General features: G+C 39.2%; 1 long non-coding RNA gene across 1 annotated transcript in view; it reads right to left on the bottom strand.

Annotated features, from left to right (window-relative positions):
• Positions 1-6,930: 6,930 nt before the first annotated feature.
• Positions 6,931-10,811, bottom strand: part of LOC115285985 — a 10,868-nt gene continuing 6,987 nt past the window's right edge. The window contains exon 3 of the long non-coding RNA XR_003905791.1: positions 6,931-7,498. This is a non-coding gene — a long non-coding RNA (uncharacterized LOC115285985). The remainder of the gene's footprint in view (positions 7,499-10,811) is intronic.

The following is a 10,811-nucleotide window of genomic DNA, read 5'->3' as shown; positions in this document are numbered from 1 at the left end:
TCCACTCCATGGGAGAAATTGGGGGCGTTCTATTATTTTGGTATTTCCGTTTTCTCAAAATACGGAAGCAATCTATGCTTATAGAAACAGAAAAAAAAACCCAGATCATCCAAGATGACTGTTTGAATCTTATTTGATTTATTGCTAATCATTTTCTCTGTTTTCATTTCTTTGGTTTGAATGTACATGTGATGACATAGTATATTTGTATCCTGGTTTTCCACTTAACATCAAAGACTGCATTTTCATGCTTTTATGAAATCTTTGCACACAGCAGTTTATGACTGCATAATGTTCCATTTCCCCACAATTTACCTAAACATTCCCTCTTGTTTAGGTTGCTTTCTAATCTTTGCTACTACAAATAATTTGCAAGAAACAGCTTTGTGCTTAAAGTGGCATTTCCCCAACTGCTATCTCTTTAAAGGTATCTTGGAGGATGTTTTAATAGGGGAGCTTAAAAAAGGAAGTGTCTGTGCTCAAATTAGTTTGGAAAGGCTGGGTTGAAGAAAAAAGCTCTTCCCAGCAGGAATTTCCAAAGCCTTCATACCTGGTGTATTGTGAGTCTCTACCAGAGGGATGTGCTTCTCAGAACTGTTGGACCATGGGATCCTTCCTTTTCAAGAGCTCATTGGCGTGATGGACACTTTTCAATAGGATTAAGATATATTCCCAGTTTTTTGGTAAAAACACACTTGGAATGTCTCTCATGCACATTTTAAAGGACTAACGTATTCCTGATCTCAAAATCAGACAAGAGCAGTTGAGACAGGAAAACTAAAGGTCATTCACTCATGAGCAAAAATGCAAAACTGAAAGAAAATATTAGCAAATAAATTACAACAGGGCATAAACAGATCAGGAATGCAATGAGAATTCAGTCTTAAGACATCTATTAATGTAAAGCCTTACAATGAAAGCTTAAGAAACCGTCTTGTGATTGGTTCAGGAGACATTAAGACATCCTACAAAATTTCAGATTTACTCTGGGTTTAAATAAAAAGACACAACTCTTAGGAAATAGGTTAAAATAAAAATTTAAAAATGAAAAAGGATATATATTATAATATAAAAAATAATATTTAGAGCTATTTAAATAAAGATTCAGGGCTAAAGTTAGGATTAGGTATATCTTCTCTAAAAGCCATTAGTCTACCCTGTGTGGGACCTTGAGCCAGTGCAATAGAACAAGAAAAAGGAAATTAAAGATTCAAGTATTGGAAATCATCATTATTAGTAGGTTATATGATTGTTTATCTACAAAACCCAAGGGAATCAAATGAATAACTATTATAATCAACTTTGAAATTTAGGAAGCTGGTGATTTTCTAAATACTTACAAAATGAGTATACAGAATTCAATTGTTTTCCTTTATTACAATGATAATCAGCTGGAAAATATAATAGAAACAGAGATCCTACTCACAATAGCAATGAAAAGTACAGTATTTGGAAAATGAATTTGATACATGCATGACTCTAGTATGAAAAACTGACTAAGCTTTTCTGAAGGATATTATATCCTAATGAATAGAGACAGATCACGTTTTCAGATCCAGAAAATGTTTTAAAATGCCACTGCTCCTTAAAATCTACTTAATACAGTTTCTAACACAATCCTAATTTCCTTTTTAGTTCTGAGTTTGTTGATTTAAAAACAATTTAATAAATGGATGCAACAAGTTACCAAAATACAATTTCAAGACCATCTTGAAAATGGTTTGACTTTATAGGGATAGGCCAGAAGAAAAAAGAAAACACTGCATCCTGGTAGGGGGAAATACTTAGTATCTTGATTTTAAATAATAACTTCTTGGAGTGCCTGGCTGGCTCATGTGCAACTCTTGATCTTGGGCTTGTGAGTTCGAACCCCACATTGGATGTAGATATTACCTCAATAAATAAATAAAAACTTTAAAAATAATAATAATAGCTCAGAAATAGGTTTCTGTTTAAGAGTTCTCAAGTTCAATAACCATTTATTGAAAGGAAATGTTCACTTAAAATTCTACGTTCACTAGGGGAAAATAAAATGAGTAACTTGACTAAACAAGAAAAATTTTTAAAGAAGAAAGAGGAAGCAAAATGAAAAATCCAAAGTAAGCATGGATACAGAAGGATGAAAAATAGATATGTAAAGGCCATGTTGTTGGTTTTTTTTATTTTTATAATTTTTTAAAATGTTCATTTTTGAGAGAGAGAGAAAATGGGGGAGGGGCAGAGAGGGAGACATAGAATCCAAAGCACGTTCCAGGCTCTGAGCAGTCAGCACGGAGCCCAATGTGGGGCTCAAACTCAGGAACTGCAAGAACATGACCTGAGCTGAAGTCAGACGCTTAACCAACTGAGCCACCCAGGTGCCCCAAGGCCATGTTATTATATAAAAAAAAATTAAAGAAACAATGACCAAAAATCTTGTAAATGAAGAACCACAGTCCTAGTTAATCATTAGGTCAAGTATAAAATTAAATGGAAGCCATAGGCAAAGGAATGAAACTAGGCCATTGTCTTACTCCACACACTAAATTTAACTCAAAATGCATTAAAGACTTCAGGGTAAGACCTAAAACCATAAAATTATTAGACAAAATCATAGAAAGTTAAAAATACAAAAAACACTAATTTGAACAGATCTATGCTTCCCTATGCTTCTGACAGCGTCATTTACAATAGCCAAGATATGGAAGGAGACTAAACGTCTGTCCCTTGATAGATGAATGGACAAACAGGATGTGGTATATATGAATGCCACTCAGCCATAAGGAAGAATGAAATCTTGTCATTTGTGACAACATAGATGGACCCTGAAGGTATGACCCACGTGAAATAAGTCAGATGCAGAAAGACAAATGCCATATGATTTCACTTGTATGTGGAATCTAAAAACAAGCAAAACAATACAAAACAAACTCACAGATATGGAGAGCAGAGTGTTTGTTACCAGAGGGGAGGGGGATGGGGGGTTGGGCACAGTGGGTGAGGCGAGTCAACTGCATGGTGTTGGTTAGTAACTAGACTTTTGGTGGTGATCACTCAGTAGTGCACATGGATATCTAATTATGATGCCGTACACCTGAAACTTACGTAGTGTTATATACCAATTCTACCTCAATAAGAGATAGATAAATGAAATCACTAAGCCATAAACACATACACAAGGAAAATTAAAGGGAAATAGCAAGCCACAGAAAATAATGAAGAGAACATTTTATTCTAGAAACCTCTGGCACACACCAGAAAGCTTTACAGCATCCACAGATTTAAGTATTTATTTCTCAAAGGTGAAAAATAAGGAAAAAATGATAAAATTTTTTAAAAGATAAAATGTTAAAAATAAAGAAACCAGAAATTAGAAAAGGAGCTATAAAATAAACACAGAGAAGCTGAAAAGCAGGAACTTATTCATTTAAAAGATAAAATTAATGAAATAGAAAACCATAGCAACAAAGACAGTAGAAGGATAATTAATCCAAAAGCTGTTTCTTTGCAAATAACACTGAAAAAGATACATTCCTCTCAAGTCTGATGAAGGAAAAGAGAGCGAGAGCAAAAATATGCAGGATTAAGAATGAGAAAAGAGACAGAATCACAGATAAGAGAGAACTTAGAAAAAACATTAATACTATGGCAAATACATTGAACATGTAGAGGTAAAAAAAAACCAAATTAACTATAAATTGCCTAAATTGACCCCATAAAAAGCGTAAACCTTGAATAGACCAAATACTATAGAAGAAATTGTAAAGCTGTTTAAAGATACATCATTAAGAAACATACAGAACATGGTGGGTTCACAGCTGAAATTTACTTAACTTTCAAAGATCAGATAAATAAATCCAATTATGAAAACTATTCTAGGTCAGAGATAAATAAATAAATAAATAAATAAATCTTCCCAATTAAATTTATGAAGTTTGCATACCTTTCATACCAAAATCTGATAGTTGCCAAAATAGAAGTATAGTCTGATTTAACTTATAAAAATCAATGTAAAAATTCTAAATAAATATTAGCAGAAAGAACTCATCAATATATCAGACGAATAATAAATTTTTATCAGAAAAGCAAAAGGATTCAATAATTCTATAATTATCAACATAATGCATTGCATCTGTAAATTAAGAGTAAAGTCACTTGATCAAATCAACAGATGCTAGAAAAGCAAATGATTAAATGTAGCGGTAATCTCATTACTAATACAAATTTTAAGTCAGGGGTGGCTCAGTCAGTTAAGCATCCAACTCTTCATTTTGACTTGGACCATGATCTCTCTGTTCATGAGATCGAGCCCCATGCCAGGCTCTGTTGGGTAAGTGTGGAGCCTGCCTAGGATTCTCTCTGTCCCTCTCTCTCTGTTCCTCCCCCCACTTGTATGCTTTCTCTCTCTCAAAATAAATAAGTAAACTTAAAAAAAAATTAAGCCAAATGGAAAAAGAGATAATAACTTAATTTAATAACTATATTATTTGTTTACTAAACTATTTTTGACTAAGTTATTTAATAGATTTACTTACCAAAAAATCAACAGCAAATATATCCAAAAGAAGAAAACTCAAAATAATTTCAGCTAAATTAGAAATTAGATAGTGATGCCTGTCATTGCTATTATTATTAAGCACTATCTTAATAATAATAATAATAATAATGTCCCCCACCCCCTGCAAAAGATGTCCTAAAACCCACTACCTGGAGTATGACCTTATTTGGAAATAAGGTCTTCGTTGCGATCCACTTAAACGGAGATTATTAGGGTGGGCCCTAATCTGATACGACAGATGTCCTTATAAAAGGGGGAAGTTTGGACACAGATACACGCACAGGGAGCGCGCCCTGTGAAGATGAAGGCAGGGATCGGGTGCTTCTCTGCTAGTCGAGGAACGCACCGAAGATGGCCGGCACACCGCCAGAAGCTGGGGGAGGGGCACAGAACAGATTCTCCCTGGGTCCTCAAGAGGGACCAACCCCGACGCCTCCCTGAGCCCTGACCTCTAGCTCCCAGAACCCTGGAACAATATATTTCTGCTGCTTAAGCCGCTCCATTTATGCCACATTGTTGTGGCAACCCTTGCAAACTAATACAACAGGAAGATGAATAATTGATATAAACATTTTAAATAACAATATTGTACAGACAGAAAATCCAAATGGATGTTTTTCTTGTTACTAGAATTAATAAAATAATATGTAAAGTGGCCTAATGCAAGAGGAAGGCACAAAAATTCAATAGCTTTTCCCCCTTCTAATGTTTTATTTTTGAGAGAGAGAGAGAGAGACAGCATGAGCAGGGGAGGGTCAGAGAGAGGGAGGCACAGAATCCAAAGCAGGCTCCAGGATCCGAGCTGTCAGCACAGAGCTTGATGTGGGGCTCGAACCCACAAACTGCGTGATCGTGACCTGAGTCGAAGCTGGACGCTCAATCGACTGAGCCGCCCAGGTGCCCCTACTCTTCCCCCTTCTAAATTTGGACATGGCGCTGGACAGTCTGTCTCCCTTTGCCTTCCTGATCCTCCCTTCTCACCTTTCTCTGCTCTTTAGCTTCTGGCTGGGCTCAGCCCCTGGGCAGCAGCGGCAGGAGGCAGGAGTAGGGTATCCCCCTTGCTGCAGCCCTGTGGCAGGGCAGCGGCTGCCCCCTTACCAAAGGCTCAGGCCAGCGGTCCTTTCCTGCCGCCGCAGCTCTGTCTCCAGGTCTGTAAAGTGCTCCCTGCTGATCCCTGCTGTCCCGGCTGGGCCCCCCCCCCCCCCCCCCCCCCCCCCCCCCCCCCCCCCCCCCCCCCCCCCCCCCCCCCCCCCCCCCCCCCCCCCCCCCCCCCCCCCCCCCCCCCCCCGGCATGCTTCTCCATCATGGAAGATTTCCCTTACTCGTGTCCACACCTTTACAAATACTTCCTTTTAAAACTCTTCTCAGTATCCCACATCATGCATTTCTGGCTGGGATACTGACACAAACACCTAGAAGTAAAAACTGGAAAATATATGACATTCACAACGGCCACAAAAAATTAGAAATGGATTTAACCAAAAAGTACAGTCACTAAAAGAAGAAAACCAAAGACACTAACTGAATGAATAAAACCAGATCTGAACAGATATTCTCCTTGGATTTGGAAACAGATCACAAAGTCAGTTCTCCCAAGTTAATACATAAAAGTAATCTAATTCTAAATAAAACCTCAATGAGTTGTTTCTATTGAAACTTACATGGAAGGGTGTGTGGGTTCAGAATAGCTAAGAGAGTTGCGGAAATCTAGAACAGTGGGTGTGCGATCAAGGCCTTGTGGATTCAGGAACAGACAGACCGACCAGTGGAACTACGTAGAGAACCCAGGATTAGATCCCAGCAAATACAAAAATATAATCGATGACAAAGTTTCATTTCAGTGGGAAAAAGGTTATTTAATAAATGGTGTCAGTACCAGGCTATCTGAAAGAAAATATAATTAGATCCTTACTTACATTACCCTAAAAATGTAATCTACATGGACTAAAGATTTAAATGTAAAAAATAGAACTTCAAAAATCTCAAGAAAATTGAGGGGTGCACACGCACCATCTAGGGGCTGAAAAGCCTTCTTAACCACCACTGGAAACCTAGAAGTTATAGATTTAAAAAAAAAAAGACATAGGGGTGCCTGGGTGGCTCAGTCGGTTAAGTCTCCGGCTTCGGATCAGGTCAGATCTCACGTTCGTGGGTTCGAGCCCCACGTCAGGCTCTGTGCTGACAGCTAGCTCAGAGCCTGGAGCCTGCTTCCGGTTCTGTGTCTCCTTCTCTCTCTGCCCCTCCCCCTCTCATGCTCTGTCTCTCTCTGTATCAAAAATAAATAAAACATTTAAAAAAATTAAAAAAAAACAAGACATATATGACTAGACATAAGTTTTAAACTCTTAGGAGAGAAATTGGGCTTTGTACAAAGGCAAAAGACAAATGGTAAATTTGGAAAAAAATATTTGTAATGAAGAGTTTTTGTAATGCAAAATATTACAAAAACGATTGCAGAACTATTTGTAATAGAATTAGGTGCTAGTTGTGCCCGTGGAGGCCCTGGAGGGAAACTGGGCCAGAAAGCAGCGGTCCTTCTTGGTTCTAGAGTGTTCTGAGCGTGCTCGGCGACGCACAGCGGCCAGGAGTCCACAGGACACTCGACGGTGCCGCCCCCATGAGCCTCAGCGGCACCTGGCTTCCAAGGGGCTCCGAGGCGTTGAGGTGGAGGCCTCGCTGTTCCTCCTGAAAGCCACCTTCTCTGGCGTTCCCTCCTCCTGTGACTCGATTCCACACTTGAAGCCTCTGCTCCAGTGCCACCGCGGACACCTCTTTTCTGAGCACCCTGTCTCAGATAGCGCTGCCTGCTTCACCGCCACTGTCACTCTTGTCCCATTCTCTTCGGTCCCTTCTGACTCACTACTTCTACTCCGTCCATGTATCTCTCTAGGACGGAAACCCCTGGAGCACAGCGCTTGACTTCCTCTGTTCACACGTGTACACAGCTGCCAGCATCAATGCCTGGTATGGAAAAGGTGCTCAGGAAATGTTTGTTAAATGAGAGCGTGAATCACAGCCACTGGACTAGAAACAAGTTTAAATAACTCAATATTAACTTACTAGTGTTAGGGATGAGTTTAAAAGGATGTGCATACACGGTAAATTGTTACACCCTTTTTTTTTTTCAGACACTGTGTTTCTACTCCCAGAAATCTAATCCACAGAAATAAAGGCAGTACATAAGGACATACAAAGATGATGTTTGTGCATTACTTATCCAAAAAAAGGAAATTAAATTAGACCCTCTTACTAGGAGAATGATTGAACAGATCACAAAACACCCACGTTATGAAATAACGCTTTCAAATAAATGAAAGTTATACCAGTTGTTGCAAAGGGATTTCCATGAGTTTTTGTTGAGTTTGAAAGCAAGATATGTGCATATTTTGATCCTTTGTACGCATATTTAAAAGTGTTAATAAAATGAAATTATTAGGGGGCACCCGGGTGGCTCAGTTGGTTAAGCATTTGACTCTTGATTTTTGGCTCACGTCATGATCTCATGGTTCATGAGATCGAGCCCTGCATCAGGCTCTATTCTGACAGTGTGGTGCCTGCTTTGGATTCTCTTTCTCTCCTCTCTCTCTCAAAATAAATAAAATTTAGGGGTGCCTGGATGGCTCAGTCAGTTAAGCGTCTGGCTTCGGCTCAGGTCATGATCTCACGGTTCGTGGGTTCGAGCCCGGCATCAGGCTCTGTGCTGACAGCTCAGAGCCTGGAGCCTGCTTCCGATTCTGTGTGTCTCTCTCTGACCCTTCCCTGCTTGAGCTGCCTCTCTCTGTCCCTTAAAAAAATTAAATTAAAAAATAAATAAATAAAATTTTAAAAATGAAAGTATTAGTATTAAAAATACTGTTTGGTAATGACATAAAATGAGTGCACACAATGTACTGAGAATTAATGCAAGCATACCATAGAAATAAAAGTAATTATCTCACTTGAAAGATGTTACATCATTAATTATTCACACAAATACACTGTTTACCTTCTTATAGAGAAATAAAATGACTATATAACACAATAAGAATGTGGAAAAATTCCAAGGCAGTGGGGTGACTCGGTGGTTCAAACATTTCCCTGAGGATATAAGCTATAACATAGCTCTAAGAGAAATGACAGTTTGGATTAAAGAGAAGATAGTAAATGGCTAGCATGTCTTCTTGAGAAAAAGTTTTTACTCATTGGGCATACCAGGCTCAAAGACTCATGTACCTATGTTCCGTGAGCCTGGAGAATTTATAGTGTAAGTTCTATAAATCAAGATGATAGGCCCATTCATAACGGTGTAATTAAATAATTTCATCATTAGTATATCATTTTTCAAAAAAGATGATGTTGATGCATCTACTGAAGAATTATATTCAGTGTCATACGATGTATTCATTTGAACTTGATCGCTACCTTGAAAACTTTTCCAATATAGCGATCCCTAAAAAACAGAATGTAACGTTAACAAAGAAAATCAGGTATCTGTTTGTAGTAATAAGAAATTGAACTGTTTATACAGTCAATTATTCCTTATGTTTCTCAAATTCCATTTTTCCCCCTGATCGTGTGTATTTGAGAATGTTGGACTGTGCAAATCCTGATCAGGCAAACCACGGCTGATTTCATCAGGGCATCCATGTTCATTGAAGCGGGGAGTAATTAACTGTTTTAAAAAACAAACAAACTCAAAATGTGGGAAAATTGTGAGTATGGTACACAGAACTTTCTATGAACCATTTCGGAGAAAGTTGCCTACATGATGCCCCAATGTCCCCAAATATTTAGTATGTATTGTGCATTCCTACAATCAAGGATGTTCTCCGGCATAAATAAAATTCAACCAAAAAAATGAACGAAGTCAACAATCGTATAATACTGACCCTTCATTGGCATTCAAGGTTTTCTAATTATCCAAATAATGTTTTTATAGCAAAGTGATCCAGTTCAGAACCACACTTTGTCATTTCTCTTTAATCCCTTAGGTCGTTCCTGATTATCATGACCTTGACACTTTAAAGATTACAGGCCACTTACCTTATGAAATTTCCCTACTCTCAGGGCTTGCTGTCTCCTGTGATTGGATTCACACTACACATCCCATCTCAGTTTGTCCTGTTACTGATTTGTTTAGGGTGGAGTCTGCCAGACTACTAGCTCAGTTCTCTTCTATTTGTAACTAATAAGTGCTTCGTGGGGAGGTATGTTGAGACTGTGGAAACATCCTATACCTCACCCTCTTTTCAGTTTATTCATTCATTTATTTGTATCAGTGTGAACTCTATGGTTTCCTAATTTTATTTAATGGGTTATAACTCATTACTAAAATTATTTAGTTTGATTCTCAAATTGTACCAGATTTGGCCAGTAAGAGCCCCTTCAGTCTGGTTCCTGTGTCTCTTTGGCCTCATTCTTTAAGCCCTTTCTCATTTGAGGGTACAAACAGAAACTTCGTGTTCCTTTTGTTCTTTCTCTGTGCCCAGCATGGAATCAGCCATTTCTCCAACGGTCCCTGGTTTCTTTGAGTAAAGAATGGCATTTAGGAAGCAGTGTCTGGGGGTTAGATGTGCTCAATGCAGTTGAGGAGTCCCTATTTGATGGTCAGATCTAGGAGGAATATATGTACATACACATACACACATTTAGACTGATATTTCTCTCTCTACCTCTACCTCTACCTCTACCTCTACCTCTATCTCTATCTCTATCTCTATCTCTATCTCCCCACAATGAAGATGCCCTACTTTCCCTACCCCAACATCCTGCACCCGGCAGCTACCTTCCCCAAAGTATGGACACCCTACCTATGCACACCAGCCAGGTGCACACCCCTGCTCTGGGCTCTCACCTGTTCCATGACAGATGCCTATATTGCTCTAGGCCATGGACCAGCTTTTGCGTTGGATTCCCATCAAGCTCTTTACCAGTCCGCATTGCCCTAGTGAGAAATCGTAGTCTATGTGGACTTTCTGGGGGCTGCATAGTCTCTGAAAGGGGGGTGGTACTGGTGGAGCCTCCTAAGACGGCCTACAGGAGACAGTCACTCCGCTGCTCCACCTGGCCTGCCCCAATGAGAGCCGAGAGCCCTCACTGCTACAGATATTTAAATACCATGAATGTGAGGGATCTGCTGCTTCCTGGCACTGGGAAGTCTGCCTAAGGGCCTTTGCAACCTTCAAAACCCTCTCCATTATAAATCCAAGCCATTCTTTCTTACATTCTGCTAAAAACAGAAATTCCAGGGTGGAGCTGACATCTGCGCCATGAAATGACCCTGGACTCTCTGTCC

This window comes from Suricata suricatta, chromosome 2, assembly GCF_006229205.1.
Source record: "Suricata suricatta isolate VVHF042 chromosome 2, meerkat_22Aug2017_6uvM2_HiC, whole genome shotgun sequence".
Classification (NCBI taxonomy): Eukaryota; Metazoa; Chordata; class Mammalia; order Carnivora; family Herpestidae; genus Suricata; species Suricata suricatta.
This window is presented reverse-complemented; position numbering and strand designations above follow the sequence as displayed.